This window comes from Manacus candei, unplaced genomic scaffold, assembly GCF_025592945.1.
Source record: "Manacus candei isolate 608988 ecotype Guabito, Panama unplaced genomic scaffold, ASM2559294v1 h1tg000046l, whole genome shotgun sequence".
Classification (NCBI taxonomy): domain Eukaryota; kingdom Metazoa; phylum Chordata; class Aves; order Passeriformes; family Pipridae; genus Manacus; species Manacus candei.
Window position 1 is genome coordinate 10,227,087 of NW_026138094.1, and position 15,741 is coordinate 10,242,827.

General features: G+C 43.2%; 1 protein-coding gene and 1 long non-coding RNA gene across 3 annotated transcripts in view; one reads left to right on the forward strand and one right to left on the reverse strand.

Annotated features, from left to right (window-relative positions):
• The window catches only part of SV2B (synaptic vesicle glycoprotein 2B), a 64,940-nt gene that overhangs the window by 15,344 nt on the left and 33,855 nt on the right, over positions 1-15,741 (forward strand). The window lies entirely within an intron of this gene.
• LOC127475191 (uncharacterized) lies at positions 852-14,826 on the reverse strand. The gene is made up of 3 exons (XR_007906126.1): positions 14,756-14,826; positions 3,097-6,037; positions 852-1,000 (listed from the first exon to the last, which is right to left on the reverse strand). It is a non-coding gene; the product is annotated as an uncharacterized LOC127475191 (long non-coding RNA).

Consider the following 15,741-nt stretch of genomic DNA (forward strand, 5'->3'; position numbering starts at 1 on the left):
TTGTTGAATCAAGTGTGCAGATCAAACTTTACCAAACGAACCTGTTCTGCATCCTTATGCAAAGCATTTCTTGCTTGAAGATGGAGTCAATTACCGTGCATGTATTTACCCTGCTTGAGGAGCCTGTCTAGTTTCCATCTATATTTCATGAGTCTCAACACTCCCTGAGGCTTGCAGCACTCTGCTGTGCCTGCAGTGAAGGGCTCCTCCACTGCAAAAGCAACAATGGCTCAAGAGAAGCACACAAACAGATGAAGTTCCCTGGATTTACATCCCCTGGCAGCCTTGGCCTTATGCCCTTAATGCTGGGTGGCATTTGGATGCTCTTTCAGAGCCTGCCAGGAGTCAGGTACCAGCTGATGCTCAACCTACCTGCCACTGGGCTGATGTAGGGAACAAGCTGCTTCTCACACCCTGTGCAAGTTTGAAGTCAATAACAGCACTAACCCCCTCTGACAAGCTTTGGTGTCTTTTCCATCTTTAATTAATTAATTAATAATAAATTAATTAATAGAAGAGTTAAAGCAAGGTCTCTTACATTTGCTGGCTCAGCTGTGCAGTCAGTGCAGGTTCACACAGGTAACTACCATCAGTTTGTCTTTGATTTTCAGCAACCCCACTGGTGAGGTTTCTGTCTTTCCCCTTGAGATCCTCTCCTACAGCCCCAGAAATGTTGCTGTCAGGAAGCTCTGCCTAAACTTCAGTATCAGTTTGAATTTCGGGCTTTCACATCTGCTGCAAATGCCCCAGCACAGCTGTATCCAGCTTTAAACTATCCAATGAAGCCAGTGGATTAATGGAGAAGAGAAGCTCACTATCCCTCTTTGGAGAACGTTTCTTCCCTCCGGTCAAAGAATGTTCATCCAAACATTTTATTCTCAAAAGAAAAGAAATCTGTTCTGGACAAATTAGAAATATTTGAGAAGCCAGTGTTTTCTTTTGTCCATTTTCACTCAATATGATTGAACCCACTGCAGAATTCTGAATCCTCAGGGAAAACCTGCCAAAATTTCAAGGAAAAATATTACTCATATGAAGAGAAAGTTTATTTGCATCTCTTTTTTGTATAAAACCAGTCTATTTTTTTACTCTTTCTCCTTGCTTTGTCTGTCTGATGAAACAAACAGACAAGCAAGGAGCAGGAAACACTTCAGATTGATTTTTTTAACCTTCAAAGTTTTTAGTCAATTCCTCATTTGCTGGGCTCTTAGTCAGAATCATGTGGAAGAAACAATTTCTGTTCCTCTCAGCAGGGCTGTATTTTTAGAAGGGATGCAGAAAATAGAGGTAAGTTGGTTTTTCTTCAACTGATATATGGGCTTTCCAGTGGTGATCCCCTTTTTTATTTTTTGATTTTACTTTAGGATTGAAATACTGTGGGTCTTGGTGGTATTTTGAACCCAATTATGCCAATGTGATTTCTTTATATTTCTTTATATTGCTTTTATTGTGGAAAGAATAAATGACACATGAGAGCTAAATCTTCAGTTGCTGATAGTGCAGCTTGCTTTTCTTGCAGTTGGGATCAAGCCAAAGGAATAATCATGTTTGTCTAGTCAATGCATATCTCTGAAATCTTCAGCTCACATTGCCCTGGGATCCAAATGCAGGTGATTTTATGACAGCTAATGATCACTGTAATTAGGAACCTAATTAAATATACTCTGATCTTACCTTTCTCAGAGCTGATCAGCTCAGGGGCTGATTTGGATTCTCCATCTCTTTTCGCACAGGTCTCCTACAGCAAGTAAAACATGGGTGATTTTTAGCATTCTTTGAAGTACAGACACTGCTCATCAGCATCCCAGAGCTTGGGGACAAATAGACCAGCAGTGTGAGCCAATGTCTCTAGTAAGTTCCTAAAAAGTGTACCAAATGTGTTAAAAAAAGAAATCACACAGAGTGACTGAGCTAGAAAGGAGCCAGGGAGGGCAGGACAGCTGGAAAGCTTTGCCACCTTTGAGTAGAGAAAGTCAGCAGTGCCTCAGCAATCTGTGGCAGCGCAGCAGGCGATTTGTCAGGTTAGTGTTGAAAGAGTCTGAGAAGGAGCTGATCTGTGCCTGGGAGCAGGTGCTGAGGGTGCTGTACAGAAGGATCAGCAGTTTTGCCTTTACTTGGCAGCCAGGGTTACTCTACCAGAAGAAATCAGCCCTGTCCACGAGCCAAGGGAGCTCTCTGCATGATGTCATGCCGCAGGGGAACCCCTTGCTGCTGAGACCACAGGCAACGCTTCCCTTCTGCAAAGCACCGGAGATGGGAGAAATAGAAAAGTCAGGCAAAAATTCCCTGCCTATACTGGGGGCTGTGTTGCCTCAAACTGGCTGTCAGGGAGAAGTGGGTACCCTGAATAAGCAGGGCAGAAGTGGCTGTCGGGCTGTAGGAACAACACTGAGGCAGCCTTGGGTTTATAGCAGGCAAATATCAGGGATGAATTTGGGTTCACAAAGCTCTCCTGTTTGCAGTCCACGGTACTGAGTGGCAAATCTGTGCTGGCCACCCAAGTATGACCACAGTGGAGTTCCCCCAGAATTTGCAACAGTCAGATACAGCAGCAGATTTGGAACCCACAGGGAGAGACATTTTCTCAGTTTCCAACAAGTGATGACAGTAATTTCTAATGAATTAGGGGGAGTTATTTCCCAGAGAAAATCCTGCTCATCTCACAGTAAAATTCCAAGGTGTATTGCCTGCAAACAGGAAATCTGTGCAATCTTCTCAATTCTGCATCAAACTCTGGTGCCCCAAATTCAGTCACTGTGCGGCTGGTTTTGAACAGAGACCTCCTGCAGACCCTGGATCTCCACCAGGAAGACTCTTCTTCTGCTTTGGAAGGAGAGTCTAGATGAAGACACATGACTAGATGGGCATGTGACACTTAGGAAGTGAGTAAAGCTGTCACCTGCATTCTATAGAGGAGGGACACAGCCTTTAGACACAAACTTTTATGAGATAAGGTCTTACTAAATACAAAAAAAGAAAACATGATGAACCAAATGCGTCACCTGGAGGATGTTATACCTGGCTTGGTTAGTTGGGAGGTGTAGTGTGGGCTTGGCCCTTTTATTGCTCTCTAATCCTGTGGAAAAAATGCTTTACCTGAATCCTACATGGTGCTGAGCAGCCTTGCAGAGCAGCATGTGGCCATGGAAAGCAGTGAGCAGTGAATGTCCATGTGTCACATCCAGACAGCTGTGGCAGGTGGCCCATGAGTGCCTCCACTGAGGGCCAGGGGAGTGCACCAGCATCACAAAGGACGGATATCTGGGCAGGACCCAGCCCTTGTCATATCTAATTAGTAACTATGGAAGCTGCCACTATCCAAGGCACATCTGACCCTCTGCTTCTCTATAGGGAATAGAGAAACATGTTTAATTTGGAAATAAAAGATCCTTTTCACAGACCAGTTTTAAACCCACCTCATCCCAATCACAGCAGCAAACCCATTTACTGTGGAATAGAGGCAGGCAGTGCTTGACCCTCTTCCAGCACTGAGCTTAAATCATAACAGGCAGGTCAATGCAGTCACACAGAACCTTATGAAAATTCTGTTGCAGAGAAAGAACTTCCTATACAAAATGTCCAAAATTGATACGCTAATCAGAGGTCCATATTCCTCTCCTATCATCACTTGCTCCAGGGATCTCATGCAAACAAGAGGGGAAATGGTCATCTCTTCCCCCTTCTGCCTGGCTTGCAGTGACAGGATCTGTTCCTCCAGGCCTGGTATCGTGGGCTTCAGTGGTCTGGCTGCTTATTCCTTGGTAACCAGAAAGATTTTACAGCCACCAGCACATTTTACTTCATCACTAAAATGCCATCAGAAAGCAGCTTTTTGGCTATCCAGTCTGTGTTAGCTGAAAGGCTCGATATCCACCTGCTATCTGCTGGCCATTCTCTGGCTCCCTGTCAAGGAAGTGTGATGTTACACTTTGATAAATAACTTTTGATCATCACCTCCTTCTTGCCACTTTCTTCACCTGGGATATTTTATCCTCTTTCCCCTGAAGAGGCATGATCTGCCTTGAAGTATTTGTTATCCCCTTGAAATTTGCCAGCTAACCCCCCAGGCTCATCATCTAGAGGACACCTGCTCTCACACTCCATTTCTTCCTGCCTTCTCCTATATATCATGCAGGATTCCTGCTTCCAGCAAATGTCTTGAATTTATTTTATCCTAAATTTACTCCTGGTCCAATAGGCTGTGCTTGTCCCTTCCCCCTGGGGATCAGAAGCCATTTGCTGTGATATCACTATCTTCTGGTGTCATTTCTGTGTCAGTAGGCCCAATGTAGCTGGTTAAGGGAAAGCTGTTCTATAGCCCAGGGAATCCTCTAGCTTGGGATCCCCTCTCTAACAGTTGGCACCAGCAAATGCATCCAAGAAAACATCTTGGTGGATGGTTACGGAACAGCCTACACCAGAGTGAAGCTCTCGTGATGTCTTGAAGAAGAACTTATTTCTCCCAATAGAAATAAAAGGTTGTAGAAACTCAAGTGAAACTCATGTTCTCCTCTCCCTTAAATACATCCAATCCCTGCTTTTAATGATATTAAGGCCTTGCCTTTTATTACCAGGAGCCCCACAGGTTAGTGTGTAGGTAGAGATTTCCTTGTGCAAGATTTCTATCTCTTCCCTTTCAAATTCCCTTAATGTTCCTTTGTCTCCTATATACGGACTGCAAGCCCATCTCATTTACATTTTTAGGACACAGACTGATTTGTTTTTCTTTTCGTCCCCATAGCAAGAGATAGTTTCCACGTCCCAAAACATGCTTAGGAACAGAGCCCACACAGAGGGTGAGGAAGGCAGATACTTAGTGGAGACCCCTTCGAAGCCTGGTGCCTCATCGTGCATTCCCTTCCACCCAGCATGGGGCTGAGGTGCTGATCTGGCACCCACTTGGCCACCAGAGCGATCTGCCAGTGGGTGACTTCTCCCAGTCCTGACAAGGCATCTCGCAGGAGAGTTGCCAGCTGACTTGGGGTTGCAGGGAGGAATGAAAACAGAGCCCTGTGCCAGCGTGCAGGACGTGATCTCTGCAGCTCGGTGGGGAGGAACAGCATCAACAGTAGGAGTTAGGTGTGAACAACACATTTCAGGCTGCACTGGGCTGCAGACACTGCCAAGTTCCCCTGTGAGTCCTGGGGAAAGCAGGAGCTAGAGGAAAGCCCACGCTTTCTGATCCCACACATCTGCTCATCGGAAGCCAGGTGGAGGGACAGTGCTGTGGGCAGAGTCAGCAATAGGGTGGCACTTGAAGCCTGAATCCTGGCAGCCAGTCCTTAGCATGCATTTCAAGGATAGATTTCCATGCTCTTTGAGGCCCGTTCTGCCTGGCACTGCAGCTCTCCTGAAGTTCAAGGCTATCAAAATGACAGTCAAAATGTCCCTGAAGGAGCTTGGCGAGGTCTGATCTCAGCGTGTGGACTGGAAGCTGGATAATAACATGCTGACAGATGGAATCCTCAGAAGGGGCCACATGCAGCTGCCCACCAATATCCCTCAATAGTCCTGCTGACAAGAAGAGCTGTGTTCCAGCTGAGGTGTGGAGAGGCATGAGAGGGAGAGGGTGCCCCAGTACCAAATAACATTTTGCAAGCAGGCTCAGGAGAAGTGGAGGCCAGTCAACATGTATATGAGGCAGGTCCGAGACTCTCGGCAGGAAGGAAGATGATGAAGTTCCTTACTGCTTAAATTTTACTAAAAGCCGTATTCCTCTATCAAACTCACTTCCAGGGAGATGACAGCTGGAATTTCTGCTGTACAGTCCATTTGGCAGGCTTGAGCTGGGTCAAAGAGACTGGGCTTTGGGAGCAGGTAGAGGGATTCCCCTCATTTCAGTATCTCTGCAGGAAGGAGGACACTTAGACCAGGGACAACGAGGACAGGTCAAAATATACCTGTCCTCCCCTTCTAAATGCCAGAGCATCTCCTTTGCATAGGGATCCTAGAATTTCAGGATCTCTCTCTGTTGCCTTCTCAGTTTTAGGAAGTCTGGTGACTATTAGTGTCCTTAACACGTCTTCTTTGGCTAGAGCTGAAATAAGAGGAACAGAAGGAGAACTATGAAACAAGATGGAAGTATTATTGATTTCGATTAGAAACATCACATCGGAGGTCATTCACAGGAGACTCTGTCCTTGCCAGGATAATTTCAAGATCACAGTGGTCTTGGCAAGGACAATCTGATGTCCAGAAAGGTGAAATTCTGAGCTCTCCATCAGTGGTTACAAGATTCCCTTTTCAGTTAGGCATGTATTTTCCCTACACAGTCTCTGACAGGTAGAGAAAACAAGTTATTACAGTTATTTTGCAGACAACTCCTCCTAAGAGTACTTAAATGTCTTGTCTAGAGTTAATCAATCCATTTGTGGCATTACAGAAATCTGCACAGAGTTCTTGATGTTGCCCAAGACGCTAAACCATCTTTCCTCTAACCGAACCTGTCCGAGTCCTAATTCATGTCTGCACAGGCATGTCTTTTTCAGTGGTTTGTTTTTTTTTTTTAACCCTTTTCATATTTTACAGAAGAATTCCAGGTAAAACATAAGCAGAAGTTGCCTGAATTCAACTCTCCTGGCATAAATTACCCTGACGGCAATCTGACTTTAACTCCCATCTGTACTGTCGCGCCCCTGCCCACAAGCATGAGTCACACTGAGCAATAAATAACAGCTAAATCCTTCTTCTGCCTCGACAGGTGATTCTGAGGATTTTCTCTCTGCGTATACACGAGCTATAGTGCCATAGCCTGATGATGTATTATGGCTATTAATTTGGGGAGATGAAGCTTTTTCATCATTAATGTCCAGCCTGAACACACTAATTTATTTTGCTGTTTGGGAAGGAAATTCAGAGTCTTCTCAGTGCTATGAAGTGGAAAGCCTAATTGTTGGGGTTTTTTTTCCCCTTCCTTTTACTGGCTCAAGGCAACATTAGTTTCCAAGACTGGGTACTCCAGCTACTACTGTGCTTTTTCCTCTCCCTTCCTTTCTGACCTTCACTATCCCTGCCTTGTCCTGCCTCCTTTCCCGTATCTCATGCTCTGCTGTTCCTTTCTCTCATTCTTTGGCTTCTGCAGTATCTGCTCCTTGTTTCAGTGGTTTCCTCCTTTCTTTCTCTATCCAGCAGAGGTATGAGCATCATTTCAAGAGATGGTGAGGCAGTAGTTGACCCGTGGCACAGCTGAAAACCACATGACTTTGGATTGTCAAGATACTGCCCAAGCTTAAGGCTCTGTGTAAATGAGGTGCTCTTGCAAAGAGCTATCCTAAAGACTCTAGCAGGAACAAGAAAGGAATGTGGGATGCTTAGGAAAAGCCACTGCCATGTAATCCAACTTCCCATAATATTAGGGGGCCCATTACATGTGCTCAAATTAGCCACACTCCTCTTTGCAAGTGCGAAAAAACCTGCCAAGGGCTCTTTTGAGTCAAAATCTTTCATGAGTATAAAACACAAGTATAAATGTAGACTCGCTATATGCAAGGTCTTATGTTGTTGTTAAGTCTGTGCCAATATATTCCAGGCCTTATGGTAATTTTAGTTTGTGCATTTAGTCAATGAAAAAAAGGAAATTTATTTTTATGATTTTCTTCAAGATGCTGGTTTCAAAAGCAGGTTCTTCAAAGATCTGAGAATCTGAGACACTCAAGACACAGCCTCCCAGCTAAGACAGACTTTGCAAATTGCCTTCTTACAGAATAAGACATCACTCTGTGGGTATGTTTTTTTTGTACTGCAGTGATATATGTGGGGCACATGGTGAATTTGATAACTAGGCAATGCAATCTGTTGAATGATCATGGTTGCTACAAGGTTCAGGTCTCCTCAGTAGTGTTTCACATTTAAAAAAAAGAGGTCAAACTAATCAGAAGGCTATGAACATGAATGAAGCAAAAGCAATTGCCAGTACTTTCCCTGCTACTTAACCTTGAAAGATGTCTCAGAGTGAACGTTTCTTTAAATTTGCTTCTGCTTTCACTTGTATTTCTCCACAGGCAAGGTGCATAATGAAGAGCACATTTGCAATTTTGCAAGCTCTTGAGGCCACAAAACAATTGTGTTGGAGGGCTTATGCAGAAAAGAAAGTGTCTGGATTTAGCTTGAGAACCACCCCTCTTATTTGATCTCAATCTCAGCACAATAATAACTGTCTTCCTCAGGCATGATGTTTGGGCAGCCCCAAAGGGAAACACAGGGATCAAACCTATTAAAGAGCATGATGGAAGCATAAGGTTGGCTGTGTCTGTGACAGGCTAGGGGGGATTTCTTATAATGAGCAAGAATTCTGGCATGACCGGTGCATTCGTACACTTCACTGGAGCTGGCAAGCAACTGCCTCAAGAGACTGATCATCCTGGGCTGGGAAAGAGCTGTTCCTGATAGCAGGAGCGGTTTCCGGCAGGGAGATCTCTCAGCCTGTGGAAACGTCTCTGCTAGAGCTCTCTGTTAACACACTCTGATATCATGCTGGAAAACGGGAGACAAACCCTGCCAGGACTGCTGTGAGGTGCAGTAAATGATTTGTCCTTCTGTCCCAAGCAATGGGAAGGTGATCATGGACAATAACTGATGATGCTTTTCAGTACCTGAAGCACTACAGTCACTTCCCATCTGAGATCAGAAATGATGAGATGTCCTGTCCACAGCACTGTGATAATGCTGGGCATAGGGTCATTTTGTGGCACAGCACACTGAAGACACTTTGGCTGCATGGATCCAAAGGAAAGGGGGAACTTCAGGCTTCAGCAAGGCAGAAAGGAGAGAAGGACAAGAGCAGGGAGTGAGGGGGGAAAACAGGCCCCAGTGCTGTTCTGTTAGGTAGAGACAGGAGGAGGACTTAGGTATTTAATTAAGATACTTGCACAAATAAAATCCCTTCTGAAAGAAAGCAGTACTTAGAAATCACTCAGGCCTGTGTCTGCTTTCATGACTCCATCACTGGAGTAAATCTATTCATCACAGGCATGTATTAATGAATTAGTTAATTAAGTGGCTCATTATTTAATAACTCAGGTTGCAAGTGTGATGAAATAAAAGTCCCGTTTGTAGCCAGAGGCACATCTTTGCCAACAAGCTAAGCAGTTTACAGTTAATAAGGGATGTTTGCTGTCTGACACAGGCAGAATCTGCTGAATTGCAGGCAGTTTATTTCCAAGGTTATTGCTTACAGTCTTCTCTGGGAGCTTGTCAGGTCTTCCAAGCCCAGTAAGGTTAAACCTAATAAGCTTTCCAAGGGCAAAGACATGTAGAAATGCTCAAATTCATTAAAGGCACCAGGGCACCATTGTTTCTGAATCAACACCAAATTACCTATTGGTTTATGCTGCCAGGTGCAATCCTCATAGAGAGGTTGATTTATTAATAAACAGTAAAGTCTCAAAGATTCTGGCTTGCTATGATATTTAAAAAGACAAGGACATAACAGAAACATGTGCTGGATATTTGGCACTGATATTGCTCCCCCAGATGATCTTGGGAAAACTCCTTGATTTATATCTGCGCTGGGATACCTCCGAGTATTACTTGGTATCCAGGTTGGGGTTTGTGCCTCATCTCCACGTAAAGGAAAAGATTTGTGGGGCAGCAAAGCTCCCATTTATTTTGGTCATCATGTCAAGGATAGTTGGGTGTGAAGGTTGGAGTAAAGCCTTCGCTTGCTGGTCCACAGTTGCCTTTGGAGAATGGGACACAACACACAGCATTTCCTTTTCAGTTCTCAGATTAAATTATAGTCTCTCTCTGCCTCAAGTCATGTTGTGCAAACCTGAGAACTTTTCCCAGCCTTTCATGGGAGCTGTGAGCACTGTAGGGCTGCTTACGTACCGTGATAATGAGAGAGGAGGAGAAGAGGAAGTAGATATTTAGAAGAACTTAAGAGACTATGAGTATTTTCTCAGATAGAAGATTGTTAATCTCAATAGGATGGGCAAATTCTGGTTCAGGCATGTGCATTTCTAGTTTTCATTGGGTAAATAATCAGCTCCACAAAACTCTAGCACTTAAAACTAGACATTGCTTTCCCACCAGTCCTCCTGCTGTGATTCTCCCCCATCCTCTGTGGTTTTATTCTTTTCCCCTTCACCACCTCCCTTCTGACTAAGCTCTCAGCTGTGATTTCTCCCTTCATTTGCTCCTTGAAGCAAGTTGGTTCATTATTTATTAGCTACCATACTCTTACACCATCTGTCTCAACTCATTATCCATATTCATCTTGTCAAATTGACCTTTTATGGCCTTTCTCTGGAATCCCAATGTGTAGTCTGTCCCTCCATATATAGCTTTGTGTTGCTAAGCCATTGCTTCCAACTCCTACCGTTAAACATTCCTCTCTATATCTTTCTCACAACACCCCAGCTTGCTAGTCTGTGTCCCTAACTTCAGAAAAGCTGTGTACTCTGCTTCAGTGATGCTTGTTCCTTGTTTCATCTGCTATCTGAGACAGCTTGCTGCAGCACATACTTAGATACGACCTTTAAAGCATCTGCATCAACAGAGTATCACATTTAAAGATATAATCTCCCTCTAACAGTCTGGAGGACTTTCTGTCCCTTAGTTCATATCATAATATAGTGGATTACAAGTTGAATTCAGCCCACAACAACTTGGCTGTGACAGTCACCACCACATAAGGCAATGGCATTTCAGTGTCCAATGTGCTGGAAAGCAGAAATCTCCCCCAGTGGGATGGGTTAGTATGAAAAAATGTAATGGCCTTGGAGCACTGCAGCCAGATTCTTACTCACCATAAATCAGGACAGTTCAATCAAACAACTGAATTATTCCTGTTCATACCTCATCTGTCTCTGCTGCCAATTTCAGGAGCTATTGTAAATGCTTCATCTTCAAACATGATAGTTTCTCTTCAAGAAGAGTGTGTTGTGTAGCAAAGTAATGCAGGACTCTGGGGCCAAGTTACACAGTGGGTATTTCATCCTAGTGGAACAAACATACACAGAGTGCACCTGCCCAGAAATGTGTAAAACCAACCACAGATCAATAGAGGTTATCCAGGAACTGTAAGACAACTTCAGTTCAATAGATTCTGTAGCACAGAATTTTGAACTAAAATGCTTTATCTGATAAATAATTGATCAGATCAACTGGTAACACACTAAATTGCTCCAGCTCTGGTTTCCCTGCATTTCTCAGCATACCAGGGCTGCATCAGCACCAATCTTCTTCCAATCTACAGCATGGGAAAAGTGAATAAAGGAGTCCTGTCCTAGAGACCTTGGCAGCATCTCGGAGAAAATCAATGCTTTTTACACTGAACAGAGGACTTTTTACCCTGTGTGTCCTACCTGTGCTGCAGGAGAGCAACCAGTAGGTGCCATCTGTACTGCTGAAAGTCAGTTCTTTAAACCAGATGATTTCAAGTCAATGACTTTCAAATATCTTGCTCTTTACAGAATCTGTGGCACAGATAGCTTGCTTAATAAGCTCCATGGAGAGTTTTTGAACCTGCGTTACATACCTATCAAATAATTTCTTAATAATAGAATAAGTCTCAGGAGAAACTAGTTTTTATCCTCAGTCTTCACTTAATATAGTGCTCCCCTCTGAAGCTACAACAAAAGACAGCTCTTTATCCAGAGTTCAAAGCAAGCTCTTTTTAAGGTAGGCTCTGCTACAGACTTTGATTTTTAAATCTCTTGTTGCCCAGACCCAGTTACCCTCCTGTAAGTGTTTGCAGATACAGTTGATTGTTGTAGCCATTAACACAACTTTATACCTGAAAAACATATATTGACATGCCCTCACATGTAATCTTGATGTCTTTGATGGCAAAGTAGCTCCTTTTTCCTTCCAGCTACCATGTCACTGATTAAGAGAACTAGAAAACTCAGATATCTGCCTTGATTTTTTGAACAAGAGCAGAAAAGAGTCCTCAGAAATTATATCTGGGGCTGATATTCCTCCAGCTGCTAGGGGTTTTCAACTTGCAGCTGTGATATAGTCCTCTCTCAAGAATGCTTGATGACCATGGTTGCTTTTGGACATTAATTGCAAGGATAAATTTTACTTCCAGTCTTATGAGATGGGAGAGAAGTCAGATGGCAACTTTTTCCTAATGATGTATATAGTGCTCCCTTACCTGTCTAAAATCATGTATAAACTTGCATCCCAAGGGCTGACCTGTATTAAAAAAAAAAAAAGACCCAAGTTTTCAGCTGATTAAATCACACTGATTCACTGGCCAGTGTTCAGATCTGAGAACATCCTACTGGAAATTCCCCAGGGACTCACTGCTCGTCACCACCATCTGATTAGGATATCTGATGGAAAGGCAAAGTAAGGAAAGTGACTGCTGAGAACCTGCAAGAGATGTGACCTATTTTGATACAATCACCCCCTCAAATAACAGTTAATAATTGTTTGGGGTTTGGTTTAGTTTTTTGTTGGCTTGGGGGTTTGGTTTTTTGTTTTTTTTTTTAATGAGTGATGTCCTCCACAGCCAACTTCTTCTAAAAGTGTCTTGAAGTCCTGTGTTCTGAAACTTTTCTCCCTGTTATTTTGGCAGTGAAAGAGAGATGCAAAAATTCAAGCAAGAATTAATAAGGCCTAGGGCTGAGCTCTAACAGAGATGGCACAGGATGCTTTTATAATCCTTGCATATGAAGGCAAGAGCTACTGTCATTACAAAGTGGTAACTGTCATCTTTTTTCCACAGTTTTTGGATCAATAATATGTCAGAGCTACCATCTTCCCCTGGCTATCTCTTCATTTATTCAGAGCACAGTTTGGACCATTAATCCCTGTTCTTGCTCCTTGACTTCTGATTTTACTTGGCTACTACCTCTCTGCATTTGAAGCCCCCTCATTTCCTTTTTCTAATTTTCCTCACATATAAATTCTCTTCAGAGCCTGCTGCTTTTCCCTCTGCAGGATTCTTGCCAAGAACCCAGTGTTGCCATCTGTCCAGGAAAATGATGATACTGCTCAGCTCTCTTCTGGATGTTGAATTGTGTGGCTGCAGCAGCAATTTTAATGTTAGAAAAGAAAAAAAAAGAAATCAGAACCCAGTGGAAGAAAAGCCCTTTTCTGCCTTACAGAGGTCAGATACTTTTAGTCCTATGCATATAAATAGCAGGATTACTTTTCCTATATTATACTTCTCTATATTACCTTCTTAAAGATGCACCTCATAATTTTACATCCATGAGAGCAAAATCAGAGTTCCTTGTATAATTTTTGTTGATAAGAAAATGCTGTTTTTTAAAACCTGAATTATGTAGGGGGAAAATATCAGTTTCAGCTAAGGTTTCTAATAAAAAATGGATCAAGCAGCTGACACTATGGCATTTCTTAAGTGAAATATTTGGTTTCAGTTTGAAACAACTCTCCATGCACCTGCTTTTCTTTTTTTTTGTGCCAATGAAAAGGGCAACCTTGTACAGTTTAAGATTAAACATTTCTAATGGATCTTATCTGAAGTATTATTTTTTGTGAATTGTGGGATTGCAGACTAATTTTTTAGATTTTTAAAACATTATTATTATTTATACTGGTTGGAAAGAGGGAAAGTTTCAAAATTCTCCTGAGGGAAAATAGCAGTTTTCTTAGGGGCGAGGCACAAGGGGGGAAAGCTAGACTGCAAGAGTTCAGTGAAAACCTGACAAAGACTCTAGACCACTTTTCCCCAGTTTCTGATTTATTTAAGGTTTTGAGGGCACAAATTGCCATCTATCGATATAGCCACAACTGCAAGGGATTTCAGCAACAGACCTGCAATTTCCAGCAGGGTATAGCTGTGCTGTCCTGATGTACAGCCCTGAGGGACACAGAGATGCCAAGAACACAAGGGACAGAGGTGAGGATGCTCAGCCTGCAACACAGTCATCAGTCACTGCTACAGTTCTCAGCCTGATAATATTGGTGTAATTGCTGGGTGCCCAAAATCCAGGATGATCTCCCCTGGGAGCCGTGACTTGTTAGGCACCTCAAAAATCTGGCACTTTGTGTGTACAAATGAATCCATTAATTACATTCTTGAAAAGAATCTGAGATTTGAATTTCACAGAAACCCATCTACACCATTTTCTTTCTCCTTTTAGTGAGGGACATTTCTTCTCAGGAATTTTTTTACAGTTAGCTTTGTGACTGCAGTGTCCTTATGGTCACTGCAGGATCTGGGCATCTTCACATTGCTGTCAGCAGAAAGCAGCTCTGGGGGTGAGGATGTTTTGCAAGAGGAGTTGTCCTTCAGGCAGAATATTAAACTGCTCTGCCATCTGTTTTACAGGGATTATTCTGGTGAATGCTAAAGATCCCTTGAAAGCATTTTTATAGTGTGTCCCTGTACTGCTCCTTCTCCACAGTGTTCAAATAACCTCTCCCTTCAGCTGTTGATATTGAGACTGTTCCCTTTCTGAGCATGCAAAGGCAAAGAGAAAGGACCTGGACAGCAGCTCCCAGCCTTGGCTCTCTCCCCCCTGCACACATATCTTGTTTGTGCATCCAGTGTTCCTTTCAGATGATGTTCCCACAAAGCAACGATCTCACTCTCTTTACTTTTCCAGAAACTTCACCGTGCCCCAAGGTTCAATATTTCACAAGAAATCCCCACTCTGTATCTGCCCTGCTCACTGATTTACCATGATGTCTATTCTCTGCTAGAGCTCACCTCTCTGACAAGCCCTGGGCTCTCTTCATTTAGTGCCAGGTACCAGACACTCACCCTTCTCTGCGTCCCCTCCAAGCTCTGCTGCCCTCCAGCCCCCAGTTTATCACCTCAGCATGCCAGACCTACCTTATGTGCTCTCTCACAGAGGCAAATACAGGTGTTAATCTGCTTTTCTTAAAACATCCCTTTTCCTAGAGTAGATATTGTTTCTATTATGAGGATATCTAAGACTTTAGGTTACTATTTTAAGTCGTACATCTCAAATGACTGAATTCCTGGCTAAGTATGCAACATCTGAGCTGACTAAAGATAGAAGGAGTGCAAGAAAACTGCACGGTGGATAGTGTGTTTTAAAGAGCTACTGTTAAATAAATTAGAGTGTGCAAGATGCAGGGCTAACTGAAGGATTCTTGTAGCATCATGATAACTGATGCAATGGACTGTTCAGTGGGGAAATAAGGTTGAGGTAAATGTGAAGCACAATATAGAGAAAAATCTACAGTGCAAAATAAGGGGAAGAAAAAGCAGGGTAATGTATTGAGAAATAAATACTGTGCTATGGAGAATTACAAATGAGGAAAGAAACTAAATTCCCATGTATTCCAGGGTTTTGTGTCCAATGTTCAGTTTAATGGTCTGCTTCGGGGACACCCAGAATGAGGCTTTCCTGCCTCTGCCTTTCTTCCCCTGCAGACTCTGCCTTATGGAGCCTGACATTTGTTGTGTGTTAAAACCTCACTTACATGTCTCAGAAACTGTCAGTTTAAAATTGCCCAAGGTTGTAATAGAATCATTTAGGTTGGAAAAGACCTCTAAGGTAGTCGAGTCCAACCATTAAGCCAGCACTGCCAAGCCCACAACTAAACCACATCCCAAAGCACCACATCTACACATCTAAGTCCCTTAGGGCTGGTGACTCCACCACTGCCCTGGGCAGCCTGTTCTTGACAACCCTTTTGGTAAAGAATTTTTTCCTAATATCCAGTCTGAACCTTCCCTGGCACAACATGGGCCATTTCCTCTTGTCCTATCGCTTGTTATCTGGGAAAAGAGACTGACACCCACCCTGCCACAATATGCTCGGTGTGGTGTGTATATTTGTCTCAAGCTCT